This window comes from Dromiciops gliroides, chromosome 1 (genome assembly GCF_019393635.1).
Source record: "Dromiciops gliroides isolate mDroGli1 chromosome 1, mDroGli1.pri, whole genome shotgun sequence".
Classification (NCBI taxonomy): Eukaryota; Metazoa; Chordata; class Mammalia; order Microbiotheria; family Microbiotheriidae; genus Dromiciops; species Dromiciops gliroides.
In genome coordinates, this window is record NC_057861.1 from 553,339,222 (window position 1) to 553,363,026 (window position 23,805).

At 40.0% G+C, this 23,805-nt stretch overlaps 1 long non-coding RNA gene across 2 annotated transcripts in view; it reads right to left on the minus strand.

Annotated features, from left to right (window-relative positions):
• Positions 1-23,805, minus strand: part of LOC122735405 — a 124,236-nt gene that overhangs the window by 14,930 nt on the left and 85,501 nt on the right. For both annotated transcript variants that reach the window (XR_006354130.1, XR_006354129.1), the window contains exon 3: positions 3,342-3,505. This is a non-coding gene — a long non-coding RNA (uncharacterized LOC122735405). The remainder of the gene's footprint in view (positions 1-3,341; positions 3,506-23,805) is intronic.

Below are 23,805 nucleotides of genomic sequence, written 5' to 3' on the forward strand. Positions count from 1 at the left end.
TATTATTCCCCTCACTGTTCAGCAATATATTGATGTGTGACTTAAGGTTAAGGGTACTAATGACAACAACCACCAAAAAAAGTATGAAGTTCTTGCCTATAGCTAGTGATTTGTTTCCAGTTTTGCTCTGAAACAGCGCTGGTAGGTAACAAATGAATCAATAAATGAAAAATCATTTATTAAACACTTACTATATACCAAACATTGTGCTAAGCACTGAGGATACAAATAGAAAATAAGGCAGTTTCTATAGTTCAGACTAAAGTTGAGGAAGACTTAACATGTGTGAGAATACAGCTGCAATTCAGATGGAAACCCCCAGAGATTCTAATGGTGAATCAACAGGGCAGGTGGAAAGGATCAAGAGTCCCTTGGATGTCTGTTCCACCTGGAAGGTAGCATGGAGGGGAGTGGTCTACTACTAATGGGACTGGAGGGAGTAGGAGTAATGGTTGGAATAGAGTGAGGATTATAGCTTTCCTATTAGCAAGGGTGAGGATAGGGGTTCAACGTTTGGCCAAGATGGAAAGAGAGCACTGGAAGAAAAGTTGGTGGTGGGGCTCTAGGATGATCTGGGGTGGGTCTTACTTGGGACCAGCACTGTCTGAGTCCCTCCAGGTGTCCTGATCTGGGGCAACCTGTACTGGAAGGAGGACCAAGAGAATTCATGTATTTAGTTCATTTCATGACTTGTGGTTTAACTTTGACAGTCAGGATCATCATCGGCTGAATCTGATTTGTTCTGATATATCTTGCCCTTTTGTAGTATCAGAACATGAAGGAGCACCACATGCTCTGATGTCAAGCTAATACTCATGACAGTTTTGAGTAGGACCAGACTTCAACCTTATGCTGCTTCATCTATTTCTTTGACTCTTGGGAAGAGTTTTAACTCAATTGGTGGTTATCACCAGAACCTTAGAGCTACTGTAACAGACTTAGGCCATGTGCAATCCCTGCTGTATATCACTCTGGCTGGCAATCCCCTATTTTGCTTCTCCCTCCTTTTCTACTCCCCCTCCTTATCATGATATGGAAATTGGGTTGGATTTCCAGAAAATTACTATTATTTTCTGTTCCTGAAGACCCAATTATATTAAATAGTGTTTGCTTAAATAAGAGTGCTAATACACAGAAGCTCTCCTCTAAATAGAAGTTGAGAGAGTTGTAATCAGGCCTAAGATACTAAAGTACTTTCCAACTCTGGATTTTGATTATTTTCTCATCCAAAAAAGTCATGGATTCTTCATATTTCCATAATTATAAAGATTACATCTAATCATCTGAATTATACTAAAGTCTTATACCATTCATGGGGTCCATCTCTAAATCTATAATACTATGATCCAATCTATAGGTGAAATGGCCTTAGATCCTTTTGGTACTTTAGGATTTATATTACTTTGGACAGAGTCCAAAATGAGGAGTCCTCTTTGTTTCAATTATTGCTGATACTAAATTGTGATATCACAAAGTGTGTGTGTGTGTGTGTGTGTGTATATATATATATACATATATATATATATATACACACACATGTATACACATTTATATACACATATGTTTTTTTAAAGTTTTACACACACACACACACACACACACACACACACACACACACACACACTTTTCTGAAAGGCAGGCAAGTGATTCACTTGGAATTAAGAAAGGCCTGAGATAAAATCCTGACTCTAAAACTTACTAGCTGATTAGCTCTGGGAAAGTCACTTAACTCTCTTGGCTTTTTTTTTCCTCATTTGTAAAATGAGAATAATGATAGCAGTTACCTCACAGACTGTCCTGAAAATAGTGCTTTGCAGATCTTAAAGTGCTATATAAATGCTAACTCTTATCACTGTTGGGGCAGTATTTCTGTTTGTCTTCCGTTCCCAAAGAGGAACATGACATTGGGGTGATGTCATGACTTGCACTGAATTGGATTTAATTGAGGGAGGGCTGTGCAAGGTCATCAACCTCACTCTCTCCTCCAGAGCCATATGTCCAGTGGCAAGATATAGATCAGGACTACTGGAGATGGCCCCGGATGTTTATGGCAATTGGGGTTGTGACTTGCCTGGGGTCGCACAGTGACAGTGTTCTATCCACTGTACCACCCAGCTGTGCCTAGGTGGTGCAATGGATAGAGAGCCCTGACTGGAGTTAGTAGGACCTGGGTTCAAATTCATCCTCAAATACTTACTAGCCTTGTGATCCTGTACATGTACTTAATCCTGTTTGCCTCAGTTTCCTCCTCTGTAACATGAGCTGGAGAAGGAAATGGCAAATCACTCCAGCATCTCTGCCAAGTAAACCTCAAATGGGGTCACAAAGAGTCAGGCACAACTCATCAACAAAACATTTTTCCCCCACTGCATTGCTGGGCTCATACCTGAGGTCTCTCCAGGTTAATCAAATCTGTGAGAACTTGTCTGGCCTTTGAGAAGACAGAATCACCTCCATACTCTAATACACAAAGTACTGGAGTAAGATTTTTGTGGAGGTTTTGAACGATTTTTCAAAGGGGGAAACATAAGATCATAGACAAAGAGCTAGAAAGGACCTAAGAGGCCTTCAAACCCATCGTATAGATGAGGAAGCTGGGGCTGAGAGAGGGTGAGCAATTTGCCCCAGGGTTACATACATGGCCAGTGTCTGAGGCAGGATTTAATCTCGGGTTTTCCTGATGCCAAGCCCAGCACTCTGGCCCAACTTGGGGGGGGGGCACGGGAAGTTCTGCACCTGTGATTTCATTAGTGTGGGGGAAATTCTGATGAGGAAATTACCATCTCATCTATGATATAGAATCTTGGAGAGTTGACCAGGACACCAGGAAGTTAAGTGACTTGCCCAGACTCACCCATACACATAGAGGGTCTGCTTGAATCCAGGTCTCTCTGACTCAACAGCCAGCCCTCAGTCACTGCAGAGTGCTTAAGAAATGGTTGCTGTAGGGGGCAGCTAGGTGACGCAGTGGATGGAGCACCGGCCCTGGATTCAGGAGTTCCTGAGTTCAAATCCGGCCTCGGACACTTGACACTTACTAGCTGTGTGACCCTGGGCAAGTCACTTAACCCCCATTGCCCCGCAAAAAACCAAAAAACCGAAAAAAAGAAAGAAAAAAAAAAAGAAATGGTTGCTGCCATTGCCAGTCAGCCACGCATCCGTCCATCCATCCATCTGTCCATCCAACTGTCTTTCCGTCCATCTGGCCAGCATTTAAGGAATGCCCACTGTCTACAGGGAACCACAGCTGGCCCTAGAAATACAAAGGCATTGAAACACCTCAACTATTCTTAGGCATTTTCCCCCCATTGCATTTGCAAAGCATTTTGTGCTATACTTACCCTGAATGTATGAACTTGACTGATTTATTAGGCAAAGCAGAAATTCAACCAGAAAATGAAGCAGGTGTGCTTATTTAGTAGGTCTTTTGCAGATTTGCTGAATTCCCCAGACTGGAATAGGCTTTCTTTGTGGTTCATCCCACAGCCAATTACAAGATGATTACCTAAGAAAGGACAAAAGCACCCTTGGGTGTGTGCATTTTTACATCCACTCTCTGCGCCAGTATCCACATACATTTCTACAAATTAAACCTCCTGTGAACTCTGCTGCTAGACAGGAATTCCCTGCATACAGGTCGCATTTTGGAAGAACAGGAAAGTAGTGGCGTCATCTCCCTTCCAAATCTAGATCTATGATGCAGCTGTGAAATGTGCTTCTGGAAGAAAGGAGAAATCAGCTCTCCTTTCGAGGGTAATCTCCAAACTCTTTCACGCTAGTTACAAACTTTCTAAACAAGCACTTTTCCAAAATGGCCATTAAAAAACAGAGGGGAAAAAAAAAACCACAACACAACAGACTACACTTGGGAGAGAGAAAAGCAGGGTTACCTCTAGTAATAAGAATGATCTTTGAAGTTACCTTTGCCAAGTCAGCTGAAAAAAAAAAGATGAGAGCAGAAATAAAACGTGGCTAGAATCCCCTCTGTGGGGCTCTGCCACACCAATGGCAAAGAAAATCAAACAGAGCATTCTTTTCACTTGTGAGTGAAACAAAGAACCTACAGAAGAATCTAAAGTGGGCATATTTAATGTAGAGTAACAACGGAAAGCAGGGCTGTCTGCCTCTGGGGCATCTGGTTTCAATGTAAACATCTTACAAATGTTTGGGGGAAAGGATGGATGTACACTTGAGTCATTCATCACTTCAAAATATTTATATATGTGTGGAAGTATGAAAGTATTATGTACATGTGTACATACATCTGTGTCCACTATGGGGGGATGGATACTAAAGGTTCTTTTTAGACAGGTCCTAGGTAAATACCAATTTTCTTATTTGGGGCAGATCTTATTTTTGACATATATACATATATGTGTATACATATACATATATGTACACAATCCTCTTAATTTTGTGGAATCCATGAAATTATAATTAGTACCTTCATTCACTCTTTTTTTTTTTTCTTAAGTGAGGCAATTGGGGTTAAGTGACTTGCCCAGGGTCACACAGCTAGTAAGTGTGTGTTAAGTGTCTGAGGGCCGGACTTGAACTCAGGTACTCCTGACTCCAGGGCCGGTGCTCTATCCACTGTGCCACCTAGCTGCCCCTCATTCACTCTTTTTTTTTTTTTTAATTTTAGCAGGGCAATGAGGGCTAAGTGACTTGCCCAGGGTCACACAGCCAGTAAGTGTCTGAGGCTGGATTTGAACTCAGGTACTCCTGAATCCAGGGCTGGTGCTTTATCCACTGTGCCACCTAGCTGCCCCCTCATTCACTCTTAATAATATCTGAAATTTATTAATTATTTTTGATATTGGAATGAAATGAGACCCTGGTAGGTCATTTAATCAACTAAAAGCACCTTGGCTATATTGGCAAAGTAGATACAGTGCTGATTTGGAGTCAGGAAGATCTTTTCCATTTGACTTTATTAACTAGCCTTGTGTCTCCCTCATTCTTAACTTGTGCCATTGACTTTTTTTTTAATGAAAGCAAATGACTTAAATGTATCCTTATTACATTTCATCTTAGTACATTTAGATCATTGTTTTTAGTCAGTTGAAATCTTTTTATACTACCCAGTTTGTATCACCTACAAACTTGATAAAGCATGCCACCCAAATCAATGCTAAAAGTGTTAACTAGCTCAGTGCCAAGCATAGGTTTTTAGGGCATTCCATTAGAGGCTTCTCTCCAAAGTGATGATGACAGAACTACTTATTGAATCTAAGTTTTCATCCATATAAATTCTCATTTCTTCATTTAGTCCATCAGGAGGGTCTTCGTCCAGTGATTTTACTTTTAGGGAAGAATCATAGTTATTGTTATTATCTTTTGATCTTTTATATTAGAATATTTTGAGAGAATTTGTCAAATGCCTTTCTAAGATTCAAATACAGCATGTCTAGAAACATGAGATGCGCAAATTTGGAGCTATCTCCACTCCAAATGTTCATATGGATTATTTGTACCCAATCTGTGGTAGAGCCCCCTGAACTCATATTGATCTAACCAGCCACAGTCAGACACACCGTACCTTGACCCCAACATAGTGATGTCATTTTGGTTCTCTTCAAGCATGTAGGAAAACAACTGTTTCCCCAATCTATGAATCAAGTGATCCTATCAAAAATGGAAATGGAGTTTAGAAGCATGACTTCCTGATAAGCTTATCATAACCTGAATTTCCAAAGTCCTTTTATGTGTTTCTCTCCCAGAGAATGTCTAGGACCCACATATCTCTAATCCAAAGAATGTGGAGCCACATGTGTCTCTCCTCCAAGAAACTCTAGCATCAAATCCACCCCTTCTACAGGTACTCTATTATGTCCCATTTAGCATTCTTTCCACCAATCAGGAGTCATGTTGGCTTCCTCATACACAGACATACAAAATGCCCACGGCTTAGTTGGAAACCCAGGTTTCTCTGTGTTAGCTCTTTATAATCACCATTTCCATTTCTAAATATCCACAAACTAATTCTGAATGTGAAAACAGAGGACCTCCTCTGTCAATTACTACCTGTGCCTATCTACTTCTGTTAGTCTTGGGTAGTTTTTAGTCCAAAGTCCCCAAAATGAAAATTGCAAATGGTGCTTATCTGTTTCCTCTACTACTATATAAAGTTTCATTTTGCTTTACAAAACCTTAATAATTTGCTTCCATATTTAGCTGAACAAAGGGACAAAGAGTTTAATAATAAACAGATGGGGTTTGAGGACAAAGAGTATTGGCTGCATGGTCTGCATTTAATCTCAATTCTAATCCATGTTCCTCATTTTACAGAAGAGGAAATTGAGACCCAGAGAGGCAAGAGATTTACCTGAGGCCACACAGCTAAATAGTGGCAAAATTAGGATGAGTATTCAGGCTGCTACGTACATAATCCCCTGCAATAATGTGTATTTACCCAGACTTCTTATACTTGGCCCCAGAGAGCAGAACTAGGAGCAATGGATAGAAATTATATAGAAATAAATTCAGGTTTGACGTATGGAAACACTTCCTGATAATTAGGGCTGTGCAAAGATAGAATAGGCAGGTAGTGAGACTTCTCTAGAGGTCCTATAAAAAAACAAACCCAAGAACCGGGGCAGCTAGGTGACACAGTGGATAAAAAAGCACTGGCCCTGGAGTCAGGAGGACCTGAGTTCAAATACGGCCTCAGACACTTGACACTTACTGGCTGTGTGACCCTGGGCAAGTCACTTAACCCCAACTGCCTCACCAAAAAAACAAACAAAAAAGAAAAAAAACAAAAACAAAAACCAAGAACCTAAATGACAACTTGTTGGATATCTTGAATAGGGAATTTTTTTCAGATATGTATGGGTTAAACTCAATGCTTTTTGAGGTCCCTTTCAGCTTTGAGATTCTATGATTCTGTGACTTCCTTATCTAGGGTTCCCTGTTCTACACAGATAAAAGCCCATATCACCCGTCTCATGACTCCCATGTCTAGCACTTTCCCCACCCCAAATGGTTTTTACTTTTTTTGTTCTTTTCTTAAAGGACTGGCTAATGCTAAGGGACACTACGATCATATCCCCTGCGCTGTTCTAATAACTTTTGCCAGCAACAATAGATTCCTGGCACCTACACTTTCCTTTCTTGCTGTATCCCATACTTCCTTTGTTATTATTTCCCCATCTAGAGTAGAAACCTAAATTTAAAATTACTATCTCTTGTGGTCTTTTCCTTGCCCTTGTAAACAAGGTCATCTGGACTGGCTAGAACCCCAGATAATACAATGGAATCCTTCCCATTTCCCAGAGCTCACTGGCTATTAGTTTTACTGTGCCTAAAGGTACAAAGGTAAGCCAGTCTAATTAAGTCTGCTGGCACTGGTCACTGCCTTTCCTCTGCCTAATTATTCCTAATAATGCCTCACTATACTGCCACAACAGCAGGGGATTTCAGAGTTAGCTGTAAAGGCACCATTGATACCTTAGCGATGAACCAGCCAAGATGTAGCCACCTTTGCTTCAAATATTTGTCCTGGTGCTCACTACTTCTCAGATAATGCTCACAAATAAAAGAGAGGAATAATAATATACTTTGCTTAGCATAACTATTTGAATTGGGTGCAATATAGTTTTCAATAAAATTCCAATGGTAAATTCTAAGTTTCCTTAAATACTGTGTATTAGTAGAGAGTCAAAAATTGAGTTGTGGTGTATAATAACCTGGTCTGAACTTTTGCTGCTGCCTAGTAATCCTACTTTACTCTTGTTGACTCCCTACATAATTCTCCACAATGACAATTCCAAACCTTTTCCTCTCTCCTCAAGCTCCCAACTATATCTCCAATCTACACATTTAATGCAGACAATTTAACTTTCTATTTCATTGAGAAAATTAAAACCGTAAAATTAATTTTCCTCGGCTCTTCTCTTCCTTTCCACAAAGCTTCTCAGTATCAATACCCATTTTCTTCCCAACTCACTTTTGTGAAAAAGAGATATTCTTACTCTTTAGTAGGCTGGTGCTTCTGTTTGTGCAAGTGATATCACACCCTTCTACCTCCTCCTCTTTCCAACAATCATCCCTTTGTTCACTTTTCTACATGGTTTCTCTCTCTTGATCTGCCTACAAACATGTTCAAAAGTACCTAATCCTGAAAAATTCTTCCTCTGGCCCCTTTAGCACATGCAGGCACCATCCTATATCTCTCCTTAGCTGATAAACTTCTTGAATAAGCAATCTCCACTCCACACCTCTGGTTCTTGACTATTCACTGTCTCCTCAGTCCCATGCCATTTAGGGCCACCACCATTCTCCTGAAACTACATTCTCAAAGGTCACCAGAGACCTCTTAATAGTCTAACCCTTTGGTCTGTTTAAAGCCATCCTTCTTTATCTCCCTATTGTATTTGAGAATGCTGACCATGTACTCCCTCTAGATTCTTTGGCTTTGACTTCAGTAACACCACACAGTTTCCTAAACTGGAAAATGGGGCTAATAATAGTACCTACCTTGCAGGGTTGCTGTAAGGATCAAATGAGATAATATTTGTCAAAGTGCTTAGCACAAGGCCTGGCATATATTAGAGGAGTAGGTGCTATATAAATACATATTCCCTTTTGTTTCCCTATAGTCTCCTGATACTCTTCCCCCCTCTCTAAACATTCCTTCTCTCTGTCCTTTGAAGGATCTTTGTCCTTTTCCTAATCCTTTCGGGGAAACAGGGAAGAAGGGGTTGAATGCCAAGGTTCTATCTACAGCCTTCTTTTCTCTTTATATCCCATGGTAATCTAATTTACTCCCACTACTTAATATACCATCTCTATGGTATATGTAGATGACTCCCAAATCTGTATTTCCAAGCATTCATTGAAAAACAGGATAGAGTGGGCGTCAAAATCACTGTAATAACAGGCAGGAAACTTCATTCTAGTCCAATCTGTCATTGACTCAGTGTGACTTTATAGAAGTCACATAATCTCTGTGTCTCAGTTTCCTTGTTTATAAAATAGACATACAATTCTATGAGGACAAAATGAGATCATATGTGTTTTGAAAAATCTAAAATGTTTTATACAAAGATAGTTATTGTTATTATTACTGACGCCTATAATAAAAAAAATTAGTCACTGAGAGTGCTTAATGTAGTAACATTGAATTTCTTTAAAAAACAGTCCTTTTAGTAACTGACACTGGTCCTCCCACACTAATACAATTCAGTAACAATTCCAATGTATGTAACTAATAAGCTTCCATTAAAGTCCTATTCTGGAGAAGGAAATGGCAAACCACTCCAGTATCTTTACCAAAACCCCCCCAAAAGGGATCACAAAGAGTTGAAACAGCTGAAATGATGAACAACAAAATCCTATTATGATACTACATTGTGACACTGAGGAAGGAGTCTGCTGATAAATATTTAACAACTGGCTGTCTTAGGAGGGGGCTACAGGGAGGGGAAAAGTACTCTCAACATACTTTTTTTTTTTTTTTGCAAGCAATGGGGGTTAAGTGACTTGCCCAGGGTCACAAAGCTAGTAAGTGTCAAGTGTCTGAGGCCGGATTTGAACTCAGGTACTCTTGAATCCAGGGCCGGTACTTTAACTACTGCCATCTAGCTGCCCCCTCAACATACTTTTAAGTTTAATCTGCCAATTAGGATTTTTACCATCATTTTCTCAAATCCAGACAACCAACAATATAATAAAGCAAGTTCTAATCTGTACCATTCGCCAATTTCCAAGGTATAAATGCTGACCTTGAAAATTTATCCATCAGTTCTCACAAAGTGGTACAAGCTGGCTCAGCACACCCCTCCATGGAGGTGACTCTGGATGGCCAGATCAAAGGCTAAATTCTGTCAGATGCTACCAAACAGGTAAGGCTTCAAGACCATGGGCCTGTTTTCCAAGGACAAGTCTAGGGATGTCCAAAAAGTCTTATCATCGGGTTAGTCAATAGTTGATTAGTTTTTCAACCAGAGAAATGTTCAAGGGCTATCACCAAGTTACAGAGGAGTTGTGATAGCTAACAGTGGAGGGAGTACACACATTGACAAAAATAGGTAGGCCTGTGATGTTTGGAAGTACAGAATGGTAAGAAAGGTGAATGTGAGAATGAAGTAAGAAAGGGAAAGTTAGACAGTAGGCAAGGTAAAGCCTTCCTTGTGTTGAGAGTGATTTGTCTGGTCATGGAAATGATGAAAATTGTTGCTGAAATATTTTTTTCATCCATTAGGGAGTGCTCCCTTTTGGGACCAAGGACCCATGCTAATCAGCAAACACAATCATACTTGAGCATACTTCCTATTCTACTAAAGAGTCATAATGAGGAGTTCTGGATTCTGTGGTCAATTTGGGGGAAGACACTGATCAGCTCTCTAGTCCAGGGCTTCTTAACTTTTTCCACTTATGACCCCTTTTTGCCTGGGTATATAGGTATATAAAATAGGTACACATTACTTTTTATGACTGCCAACTTTTTCCCAACCCCCAGAATCAGTTAGTGACTCCACATGAGGTCGCTACCCAGAGTTTAAGAAGCTTTGGTTTAGACCTATATTGGCACAACAAATCACCAGTTCTTCAATTGCTCAGTTATCTGTTCATTTATTTGTTATTGCATGCCTAATAATGAAGTTCAAATAATTTAAGTCCCAGCACTGGTGCTCTACTAGTGGCGTGATTTTGAACAAATCACTTAACTTTCCTGAATATCCATTTTCCTTATCTGTAAAATGAGATTACAACTGATTATAAAATTCTTAACTTTTTTTGCATCATGGGCCCCTTTGGCAGTCTGGTGAAGCCTATGGACTCCTTTTAAAAATTATTTTAAATGGCGGACATAAAATATATAGGATTGCAAGGCAAAGCAATTATATCAAGATACAGTTATCTATAAATGGAAAGGACAACCCCACATAAAACCCAGAGGTGACTGTAGCAAAATCATAAAGAGCAAGAATGACAAAAATGAAAAGATATGAGAAGACACCCTCAAGGCACCCTTTCTCGGGGTGGGAGGTCCACAAGTGTTGCACATCAACCATGTTCTCAGACTTCTTCAGTGTATTAATTGGTTATACTGATTGTTTTCTTTTCTTTTGCTTGTTTTTTATTTCTCTAAAAATACTTTTTGTTATTTGGATGACTCTCTGGGAAGGAAAAAGGAAAGGATACTGGGGAAAACTATGATGATGTACAAAATAAAAGGCATCAACCCAAACTTAATTTTTTAAAATGAAATACAACTATCAAATATTTTTTAAAAAAACAATTTCAAAGATCCCAGGTAAAGATGCCTTGCAATAAAAGATCTCTAAGGTCCGTTCTCTAGCTATAAAGTTATATGATTCTAGCTTTCCTTTTGTCCTCCCCATCATTTTTATTCCTCTTATTCACTACCCTTGTTAATATACAGGGATAGAAAAAGAAGCTATGTCTTCTAAAGCAGAAATGCCTATCTAGTTCTTGCTGACTTAATGCTTCCCAGGTCCCCAATCCTTCACATTCCTGAACTCTTTATCATCGTGAAGGCTTGAAGGGGAACAGTTCGAGGCAGATAGCACAAAGCCGGCCCTAAAAGCGGGGTAAATTGTTGCTTGTCATCTGGTCCCAACAGGCTTGCACTTGGAGGGGCTGTCATTCCCTTGTGGTGAAGTGAAAATGCCTTATAAGGAAAAGGCTGAGCAGCTCATTAAGCAGCCTGAAGTGTTCCTCAATGCAGAAAACCTCCTGGCAATGTACAGCACACCCCTGGCAAAGATTACAGCATATTTTATGGCAAACTTGTGGAGTAACAGAGCACATATTGTTAACTCTGAATTTCAAACTCTACAGGCCACTTTAAAAAAAATAGTGTGAATCCCACTTACTATATACCTTTTTAATGGGATGAGGGGGATTGCCCCGACTATAACATAGTGGATGGAGTCATAACACAAGCTCTAAGTCAGGGGGTGAGTTTATGTAACAGAGAGCCAAACTGCAAGGCCAGGCAGAGTAAGACCACTATTATTTCTTAATCATGTGGATAAGCCAAAGAGAACTTTCTTCTGGCAGTTGTATTGTTGTATACTTGTCTGTGGAGAGAGTTTGTTTGAAATATTTCCCAGTTGTTTTAACTATCTGGCGGCTTTCTTCCCCCCTAAACTTGCTTACTATTAATAGAGCCTCTGCTTTTAGACCAACTTTCTCTCTCCCCCCACCCCTCTCTCTTTCTTCCTTTCTCTTTTTCTCAACAAAGAATTGGCAGCTAAATAAAACTTTGGACACCATGGTATAAAACTAAGTATCTAGAAGTCTAATGAAGAAAGAGATATCTGAATATTTGAACATTTGACTAAAGCATTTTGATGTTGTGATTTCTTTAATCTATCTACACATACACACAGACACACACACAATTATTCAACATGAAATAATGAAAAGGAGAAAAGGGAGGTGAAGGTCAAGAGAAAAGGGGAGAAAAGGAAAAGGGGGGAAACAAGATAGGAAAGAGGATACACTATCCAAAACATTTCTTAAAAAAGGGAAATAGAAATTTAGGAGAAGTGAAAACTTAAAAGGGGGGGGCATTTCCTCCTTAATCACATCAGATATCATAATTACAAGGCACAGGACATATATTCCCCCATTCTAGATTAAGAGTAGGACTCATGGCTAAGATCTAAGAAATGGCCTCTAAATAATAAATGATTAAGTTCAGTTCGGTCCCTCCCTTAACCAAGCCACTGAAATTCATACCTCAGTCACCTCATCTTGTAAATTGGCTTAATTTGTTGGCAATGGTTCTTATATTTATATGAATTGCCATAATCCGTCAAATATTCCACAGTATGAAGGATAGACAGTTATGGAAGAATACAACAGAAGAACTATATAGAATAATATTCTATTATAACAGAATAATGATTCTAAAAAGCCAAGAATCATTCATTAGGCAAGTGGGACCTAAGAGTAGAAAAAAGACATGACTTCTCTTCAAATAATAAATCTCCTGAATTGTGTTTGTTTTAGACTCAGAATAACCTAAATTTTATCCTCTAGAAATTGTTTTTGGAACCCTGAGAACTATAGTAGGAATGATGAAGGAGAACCTTTACAAACCAGATTCTGGAGGTAAGGAGTCAGTATGGTGACAAGGTTGGGGTTGCCTCTTCTCCAACTGGAGACATCAAGGAGTCATCACATCACTAGTTGCTGGCATAGACACTGTGTTATCGGGGCAGATTCAGGGAGTCAAAGTGGGAGACCATGCTGTTGAGAATGCTCATGCTGACATTTAGTGAACGGAAGGAGTGGGGAGAATTTCATGGTTCTCCTGGATAAAATGAAATAATATTTATAAGGAACTTATCACAGGGCCTGGCACCTTAGAATAGGAGTGTCTGGAATTCTTATAAAAATTCCTGGATCCACAACTGATTGTAGGGAGAATATTAAGTTAAAGAGAGAAATAATTAAATCTACTGAAGGAAATCTCTAGCATTATTAGAGTTTATTTACCTTGGTGCAGGAGTCCTTAACCTTTTTGTGTGTGTCATGGACCCCCTTTGGCAGTCAGGTGAAGCCTTTGAACACTTTTAGAAGAATGTTTTTAAATGCATAGGATTTCTTTTTTAAAAAAATTTTTTGTTTGTTTTTGTGGGACAATGAGGGTTAAGTGACTTGTCCAGGGTCACACAGCTAGTCAATGTCAAGTGTCTGAGGTCATATTTGAACTCAGGTCCCCCTGAATCCAAAGCCAGTGCTTTATCCACTGTGCCACCTAGCTGCCCCCAGTGTATAGGATCTCGAAGGAAACCAATTATATTGAAATAGTTATCAAAATATTTTCTTTAAAAAAAAACAAGTTCATTAATCCCTGGTTAAGAACCTTTGTATTAATGAAATATTAAAGGCAAAGGCAACAAGGATGATAAAGCAACCATAGGTGATGTTATATGAGAATCATAGGAAAGGACTAAGAATATCTAACCGAAGAAGAGTTAATTTCGGAGAAACAGAGCTGTTTTTTAAAATGTGAAAAGTGTTACTTTATGGAAGAGAGATTAGATTTGTTCTACTTGGTCCTAACGGGGAACAAGAACTAGGAGCCACTGGTAGAAGCTGAAAAAGACATTTAGAGTAAATATAATGTAAATTTCCTAACAATTCAAGTTGTTGAAAAGTGAAATGTATATGTGGCTATCTTCAGACATTTTTTTTTTTTTTTAGTGGGGCAATGGGGGTTAAGTGACTTGCCCAGGGTCATACAGCTAGTGTCTAGTGTCTGAAGTAGGATTTGAACTCAGGTACTCCTGAATCCAGGGACAGTGCTTTATCCACTGTGCCACCTAGCTGCCCCTCATTGGCTATCTTCAAGTAGAGACTGGATAACCAGTTATTAAAGATATCACAGAAGAGATTTCCGTTCAGGTGTATTTTGGATAGAATGACTTTTAATTTTTCATTTGATCCTGATCTTTTGTGATTTTTCAATGCATCATTTATTCAGGGTCCTCTAAAATATTCTTCTTTCTTCCAAAGAGAACTTGAATCTTATTTGATTCAGAAAAAACATTTCTCCCCTTTATCCATAGGATTATTTTTAGCTTGTGATCTTATGATAGTTGGACTTGAGCCAGCAAGGATAATCTTGGTTCTCTCCCCACCCCCCACTAACTACTCCACATGTAGCTAGAACTGGAGGTAAGAGGTGGACAAAGATCTGTGCTTACTTGTCTTATGGTGAGTAGAATTCCTGGCACTTAAAATTGCTTTAGTTTAGCTTATATAACTGAAGCTCCTTTCTCTCCTTCCTGCTCCCCCACAATTCAATTCTTAAGATTGGCTTGGGATCTTGAAAGAGTCATAATAGTAATAACTACTTCCATTTAATAGCACTTTCTTCACATAATTTTCACCTACATTATCTCATTTGATAAATGTTCATTATAATTACTAAAAAAGTATTAGCTGGTCATTCAATGATGGAATCAATGCTGAATTCAAATTTGCTGTTCTCCACAATTTCCTCTTCACACTAGAAGGCAGGACTGTCCTGCCTAAGTTACAAATTGGCTGGTCCCACCAGCCTTTAGCTCTGCCATTGAAGAAAGCAGCCCTAGGAATTCTCTGTCTCAAATCCAAGATGCTGGCTTTCAATTTTATGCCCCAAACATTAAACAAAATTTCTAGCAGAAACCCTTATCAGTAGAAATCTGAGGTTCATTTTAGTCTTCCTTTTACTCTCCAGTTTCAAAAGAGCACTGGGGGCAGCTAGGTGGTGCAGTGGATAAAGCACTGGCCCAGGATTCAGGAGGACCTGAGTTCAAATCCGGCCACAGACACTTGACACTAGCTGTGTGACCCTGGACAAGTCACTTAACCCTCATTGCCACCCCCCCCCAAAAAAGCACTGATCTGGGGGCAGCTAGGTGGCGCAGTGGACAAAGCACCGGCCCTGGATTCAGGAGGACCTGAGTTCAAATCCGGTCTCAGATACTTGACACTTACTAGCTGTGTGACCCTGGGCAAGTCACTTAACTCCCATTGCCCCACAAAAAAAAACCCCAAAAAACCCAACCCCCCCCCCCAAAAAAAAAGCACTGATCAGAGAATCAGAAGCCTGGGATTTGAGTCCTGGCTATGACTTATACTAGCTGTGTGATGTAGGCAAATTTCTTAGCTCAATATCCTCATATGTAAAATGGGAATAAAACTGTTTACTTCAAGTCTTTTAAAACCTTAATGCACTGTATGAATATGAAATATTCTTGGGGAATCCAATGAACTTTTCAGTTTGCTAAGGGAATAAAAATTAACCCACCCCCCCCACCCCCGCAAAATGGTTGAGACCTGTTCAGTTTAGGAACCTCTCAGTTCATTTAGAAATTAAGTGGGTTTTTTGGGAAAGAATTTTGTGTTGAAGGCTATCCCATGAATATTTGACAGCCATGATAATGATCGAGAAACTTACCAACTCCCTTGTTCCTGAATTCTGCATGATACGTTTAGTCCCCTTCCCCTCCCCAGAGACTGAAGTAATACAAAAGATGGAGGAGTGGAGAGAAAAAGATTATGCCACCCATGTGTCTGGGGAGTAAGTTTATATATTTGTGATCATACTTTCTAGACGAAATATTTCTGTGTAAAGGCATTTTAATAATGATGATGAACATTCATATAGAACATCAGGTTTACAAAAGTGTTTCCTTACACCAAATCTGTGAGGTAGGTAGGGTAAATATTTGGTCTGCATCTTGTAGTTGCAGGTAGTATTTATTTCCATTTTATAGAAGAGGAAACTGAAAATAAGAGGTTAAGTGACTTGCTCAGATTTATACAGCTAGCAAGTGACAAAGTCTGGACTTAAATTCAGATGGCAAATCACTCCCACCACCACCACCACCATCTCTAAACCACATGCCTTTAAAAGTGGTCACTACAGCAATTTTGTTTGATGAAGAACTGTGAATGATTTAACTATTCTCAGCAGTACAATGATCCAAGACAATCCCAAAGGACTAACGATGAAGCATACTATTCACCTCTGAAGAACGAACTGATATTGATTATATACAGATTGAAGCATACAATTTTCACTCTTTAATTTTTCTTTTATTCAAGTTTTCTTATGAAAAATGACTAATATGGTAATGTTTTACATAATTGAACATGTATAACCTATATCTGATAGCTTACTGCCTCAGGAAGGGGGAAGGGGAGAGAGGGAAGGAAGTTTAAAATTTGGAACACAAAACTTTAAATTAAAATGCTTAGTGTTTTTAAAAATAAATAAATAAGGGGGCAGCTAGGTGGTGCAGTGGATAAAGCACTGGCCCTGGATTCAGGAGTACCTGAGTTCAGATCCAGCCTCAGACACTTGACACTTACTAGCTGTGTGAACCTGGGCAAGTCACTTAATCCCCATTGCGAAAGAAAGAAAGAAAGAAAGAAAGAAAGAAAGAAAGAAAGAAAGAAAGAAAGAAAGAAAGAAAGAAAGAAAGAAAGAAAGAAAGAAAGAAAGAAAGAAAGAAAGAAAGAAAGAAAGAAAGGAAGGAAGGAAGGAAGGAAGGAAGGAAGGAAGGAAGGAAGGAAGGAAGGAAGGAAGGAAGGAAGGAAGGAAGGAAGGAAGGAAGGAAGGAAGGAAGGAAGGAAGGAAGGAAGGAAGGAAGGAAGGAAGGAAAGAAGGAAAGAAAGAAGGAAAGAAAGGCAGGTCCTTCTCAGTGGAATCCCCCCTCCCCCTGCAAAAAGTGGTCACCATATCCCGAAAGCTCAGAGTGACAGATCAATAGTCATTCAACTCTACTTGAAGATCTCCAGGGAAGGGGAGTCCACTGTTCCCCAACCCCAAAAGTTAGCCCATTCTACTTTCATACAGTTCTCTCTAGTTGACCCCTCAAACTTTTCAATCACTTGAAACAACAATCTTTTCCTTCCTCCCCATCTCCAAACCCAACCATACTCTAGTAGCTGAATTACCGACATCTAACTTTGTTGGCAAAGAGGTGTGTTATTTGTGAATGGGGGCCTAATGTTCTGTCATTTACTATTTAAATGACATTGGGCCAAGTCACTTCACCTTTGAAGGATGACAGTTCCTCAGGGGTTGGGCGAGGTGATCTCTAAGCTCTCATATAGCTCCAAAATCTCTTGACCTTTAAAGCACTATGGTTTTCCCTCCATCATCATCCTTGATTGCAACATGTGAGTTGGATCTGCCTTCAGCTGTCATGTCCCAGCTGTCCACAGTTCTGCAGCATAGCTTTACACAGTATTCAACTGTGTTTCAAAAGCTTTCCTCCTGTCTGTCCAGCTCATACTTGCCCCACTTCTGGCCACCCCAAGGCAGTTGCTGATGTGTCCTGCTGACAGCTGTTCTCTACACACATCAGCCTTTTTCTGTGGTAAGCATTCGTTCACTGCCGGTAAAACTGGTGGTGTTCCAGGGCCCTGCTGTTAGATATCAATCTTGTGTTTTCATATACAGCACTGACCAAATAGTTCTACAGGATGAATCTGACCCTCTCCCGTGGTTGCTGTGGTAGAGTGGAAAGGGGGCTGAATTTGGAGTCAGAAGGTCTGGATTTAAATCCCAGGGTTTCTAGCACCAGGGATAGTCTCTTAATGCAATTCAATGAACATTTGTTAAATTCACTGTTGTTGTTCATCTTTAGTTTTCAAAGAGGACCAATGGCATCATGGGCTGATGTCTTGACTTCTGCATGAATTGGATTTGAATGAGATTAAGTTGCACAGTCATCAACCTCATTCTCTTTTCTGTTCAAAGTTCAGTGGCAAGATAAAAGGCAAGATGACTAGTGATGACCCAGGTCTTGGCATCTTTGGTGTCTAAGCACTCCACAGTGCCTTCTTCAGTCACTTTTGTGGCTAAATCGTTCTCAACTGCCCATTCCACTGGGAGAAGTCTTCACATGCTTAGGATAGACATCCTTCTAATCCACAGCTGGACTTGAGACCCCTTGGTTACCCTCAACCTGATTTAGCCCATCTGCCAAGATGGTTTTACCAAGCTGTGGCTGCTGCACATGCTACATCTTCTTGGAGCCACAGGTGACACAGGTATCAGGTGGATACCAAAGGTGAATGAGCAGCCCTGAAAAGAAAGGGCTCAGCAAGCCCTTACACCGGAGGTGCCAGTCCTCCTTGAACACCCCATATACTCCTAATCACCTGTTACCCATAAGGCATTGTGTTAGGACTGGGGATACAAAGGTAGATGTGATAAATATCCTATTCTCAAGCAAGTCTTTGGAAAGAAATGTAAGCATGTAATGTAATGTAAGCATGACTATGATGCCTGGGAGAGTGAGGTAAGTGCAAGAGCTGAGTCCAGGTAAAAGGCCATGAGAAATCTAAGGAGTTTGAATCAGAAGTCATTGGAAAGCACCTGGAGGAAGTGGCACCTGAAGTTGGCCCTAAAGGAAAAGAGGGGCTAAAGCAGATGGAACTGTGTTATTGGAGATGAGGATGGTCTTTTCCCAGCTTGAAGGGAAGCTTAAGCAAACCACAGAGATTACAGAGGGAAGGGTGAGAACAAGGGATAGAGAACAGCTCAATTAAAGTGGAACATGTGGCAGATGATGGGGAATAGTAGCAAAAATGGCAAAGTAAGAGAGCTGGAGCCAGATTGTGGTGGGTCTGAAATATATTTTAGGAAGCAATAGGGAGCTACAGAAGATTTTTGAGTGAAAGAGTCCACTGTCACTCATTCATGCTCACTCTCATCACTTAATCTCCTGGAGCCTCAGGTATTTTATTTATTAAATGGGAATAATCACATTTGCACTATGTCTATGAATAGGGCTGCTATGCAGATCAACTAGGTTAACATATGCAAAGTATTTTAGCCAATACTGTAATCTAAGAAGTGGCTAAGATACATTGCTTCCGTGACAGCAGGTGTCAAATGCACTGTAATTATTTTAAAAGGCTGTTATGGTTATTTCATTGTTATCTCCTGGTATAGTGAAAGGGGCGCTGAATTTGGAGGAGTCCAGCTCTGCCACTTTCTACTTGTGTGACTTTGCACAAGTCATTTTAGGTCTCTGAGACTTAGTTTCCTCATCTATAAAATAAGGGGATACTCTCGTAGCTGACCTTGCAGGGCCTATCGATTCCAAATCACCGATCCAATGATCTGGTTCCTCCTTGCACAGGAACACAATTCATAAGGGCTGAACTAAAATGCAATATTATCATTCCTCATGCTTAAGAATAAGCATGTTCCTGGGTGCTGGGATGAAGGGAGAATTTCCACTGTGAATTTGGATGACTGCCTGAAAGCATGAAGTAGATTTTTTTTTCCCCAATGGGAAATGACCTCAACATGGACTAAAGATAACCACTGTGGGAGAAATTTCTACTTAGCTTTCATCTTTATGCTTTGCCAAGTTCCTTTCCATCTGAGAAAGACCAAATTCCTTAAAGTTCACCGCCCAGTGAAATCAGTTATAAATGAAAAGAAGGTAGACCAAGATATAGCTCAGGAAAAAAAAAAACACCCACAAAACAAAATGCCAACAACAACAAAAACCAGACCAGAAGCTGACTCTCCCACTCATCAGTTTAATGACAAAATGAATCAGAATCAGGAATCAGGAGAGCTTGAAAGGCACTTTAGAGGTCAATTTGACAGATGAGGAAACTGAGAGCCAGAAAGTCGAAGCGAGGCCTCTCTAATCACAGAGTTACTAGCAGGATCAGAACTAGGGTTTGGGGCTCTAAGCTCCCTATGGAGATTGTTGCTAATACTTTAATAAAGGAAAAAAAGTGTCTGCTCTTTGGGCCTCAGTTTCCTTATTTGCATATGTGGATAGTGGGTCTGTATTGGTGCACTTTCTGTGGAGCTGGACATGTGCCCTTTGAGTTCCATGGGGATGGAGCTGGGAAAGCGCAAATAAAATAATGAATATAAAACACTTTGCTAATCTTTTTATTATCATTATTATTATTATCATTATTAGCCTACAGTCACCAGGCCTCCAATTTAGCGATCACTTGATTCCTGAGCCTTCTACTGCACTCCTACTGAGCTCAAGCAATGCTTATAAAGCCATACAAGGGTTTTCTGGTAAATGTTTAACTGCTCTCCAGGAAAAAAAAAATGTATGCACACCCACACTTCTAAGTTTAAACCACATTATTCATACTTTCTTAGATCTAGACAATAAATAAATCAAGCCCGAATTTATAGCAACTGCCATTTCTGAGATGTAAATACTCACACAGAAAATATAATAATCTGGCTGTGAAAGCAGGTTAGAGCTGGTTCAAGCACACCTCTGGGAGTGACACAAGTGCACTGACCCCTTGCTTTAAATTAAAAAAAAAACAAACCACGCACAACCAGAGGCTCTTGACTGCTTCCTTTGTTTCCAGGAAGTGGGGTGCTATGACAAAGAGGACTGGCAGCTTAACCAGAAAAAGCCACCCCCTCTGTGTGCCATAAGGTGCTATGGAAGACATTTTATACTCTCATTCAAGAAGCCTTTTTGTTGGGACACAGTCAATGCTAGCTCTTCATTGGCTTTTTAGAGACAGAGATAAGAGATTTTCCCCTTCTTCCTCTCCCCAAACAACCACAGTTTATACACACATACATGCACACACATATACATACATATGTGTTTATAAATGTATGTATATGTGTACACATGCATGTATGTGTACACATATAATATACATGCACGTGTATGTATATAAATGGAGAGAGAGATTGAATGCTTGAGGGAAAAGGCAATGAAATTATATTATATTAGATATAATTATATTAGATGAGGGGACTGAGTTTGCTGAGACTGAATGTCTATTTCTTTTCTTGAGCCTAATTCACCAAAGAACAATCATGATTGATTTACATTTTCAGCCTTGGCAATGAATGAATGTATGAATGAATGAACAAATGGATTTTTAAAGTATTTATGAAGTGCTTACTTTGTGTCAAGCATTGTGTTTTTAGCTCTGAAGAGACAAAGAGAAAAATTTAGACAGGCTCTGCTCTCAAGGAGCACATTCTCTAATTGGGGGAGACAATAATTTTTTTTTAAATTTTTTTTTTAGTGAGGCAATTGGGGTTAAGTAACTTGCCCAGGATCACACAGCTAGTAAGTGTTAAGTGTCTGAGGCCGGATTTGAACTCAGGTCCTCCTGACTCCAGGGCCCGTGCTCTATCCACTGCGCCACCTAGCCGCCCCAACAATAAATTTTTTAAAAAGTTCTACTTCAGGGCAGGTGGCAAAGCCTAGGTTCCTGGCATTTCCTTAGCAGGTGAGATAACAGTGCCAGATATCTTGAGAGGATAAAGGCAGGGCAGATAGTAAGGCCTGGAGGACCTTAGGACTGCATGGTAGGCCAGGTGGTCCTCCATCCCACCTGAATGAATAGAGTTGGTGATTCCCTCCTCATCCAAACACTGTGAGTAATCAAAGAGTCTAGATGGGGTCCTGAGTGACTGAGGCCAGGAGAAGGAGGAAAAAGAAGAAAAGGAGTGAGTTCAAGAAGCCTGGAGTCTTTGAACGGAGTGTTTGTTGCCTATTAGGAGGCAACTGAAATACACCCTTCTCAGAGGAAAAGATGACCATCTCTACAAGAATAAGCTATGCCATGACTGGCCAGTGATCTGCTGGATCAGTGGAGAATGAGGTGAAAGGACAGTTCGTTCTACAGTCCCACAGGTCTCCCAAGATCTTTTCAATAACCTTTATTATATATCCCAAGAGACAGAAAAGCCTTGCTACACGTCCAAAGGAGAACTCATGTTGAGTGTGTCCTGACAAAAAAGGCTCTCTTAAAAGAATGGAAGGTTTACTCCTTAGGGCCCACCATGTAGACCATGCTTCCTGACTCAATCACCAATTATATATATATATATACACACACACACACACATATATATATGTATATATATATATATGTATATGTATATGTATGTGTGTGTCTATATATATACATATGTATATATACATATATATACATATATATATATTTTTTTTTTTTAGTGAGGCAATTGGGGTTAAGTGACTTGCCCAGGGTCACACAGCTAGTAAGTGTTAAGTGTCTGAGGCCAGGTTTGAACTCAGGTACTCCTGACTCCAAGGCCAGTGCTCTATCCACTGTGCCACCTAGCTGCCCCTATACATTAACTTTTAACAAAATCATAAGAAAAACCTCTTATTTGCTTCTCTGACTCCTTGCAATCTCATTTATTTCTGAATATTTTTTCATTGTTTGTTGTAGTTATTTTTCATACTTTGTGTTGTAGTCAGCATGTGCATTTTTCTCATTTGGCTTTCTTCATTTTGCATGACCTCATACAAACCTTTCCTTATTTAGTTCCGTTACAAGGGCAGAAATCATTGTGGAGAGGGGGCCCACCTTTCCCATCATCACCAGCAGCAACTGCTGACCAACTGCTACCAACAGCAGATGGTCACAAGAACCCTGAGAATGACAGCACCTCCCAGCTCCTGTTTCCAGCTCAGCTCTCACGGTCATCATCCAGGGAGGCAACTCTTTGAGGAAAAAGGGGAAGCCATCCCATAGCTGGCAACCAATGGCCACACATAAGGCAGGCCAGCCAGTCTATATGAAAGAGTGAGGTTCCTTGAGGAAGAGACAGGAGGCAGCACGTGCCAGGCAAGTTAAATGATTAGCATCACTTTGACCACTATCTATCTCCTCTCAGACCTGGATGAAAACAGCCTTAAACCTAAAAAACCTTGAACCTAAAAGTAACCCATGTGTAGAGAGAGCCTTACAGCTTCTGTTGCATAAATACTAAAGATCCACAAAAGAACATTCTTGCCACCAAAATCCTTGGCCCTGTCAAGTGGTTCAATATCAGCAACTGACATTATTTTACCAATGGAAATGACACTAAAGAAGAATTATCAGCTTTGCCAGTGCACCTTAAGGATCATGGTCAATCAATCAACATTTATTAAGCACCTACTATGTGCCAGGCAATCAGGAAGGCTCATCATCCTGAGTTCAAATCTGACCTCGAACATTTATTAACTGTGTGACTCTGGGCAAGTCACTTAACCCTATTTGCCTCAGTTTCCACTCCAGTATCTTTGCAAAATTAAAAAAAACAAAACCCAAATGGTGTCACAAAGAGTTGGACACTACTGAAAAACAACTGAACAACAACATATGCCAGGCACTGTGCTAAGTGTTGGGATAAAAAAAATGTTTTAAAGAGGCAAAAGAGAGTCCTTGCCCTCAAAGAGCTTACAATTTAATGCAGAAGACAACAACCATGTACAAACAAGCTATATACAGGATAAACAGGAAATAATTAACAGAAGGAAGGCACTAGAATGG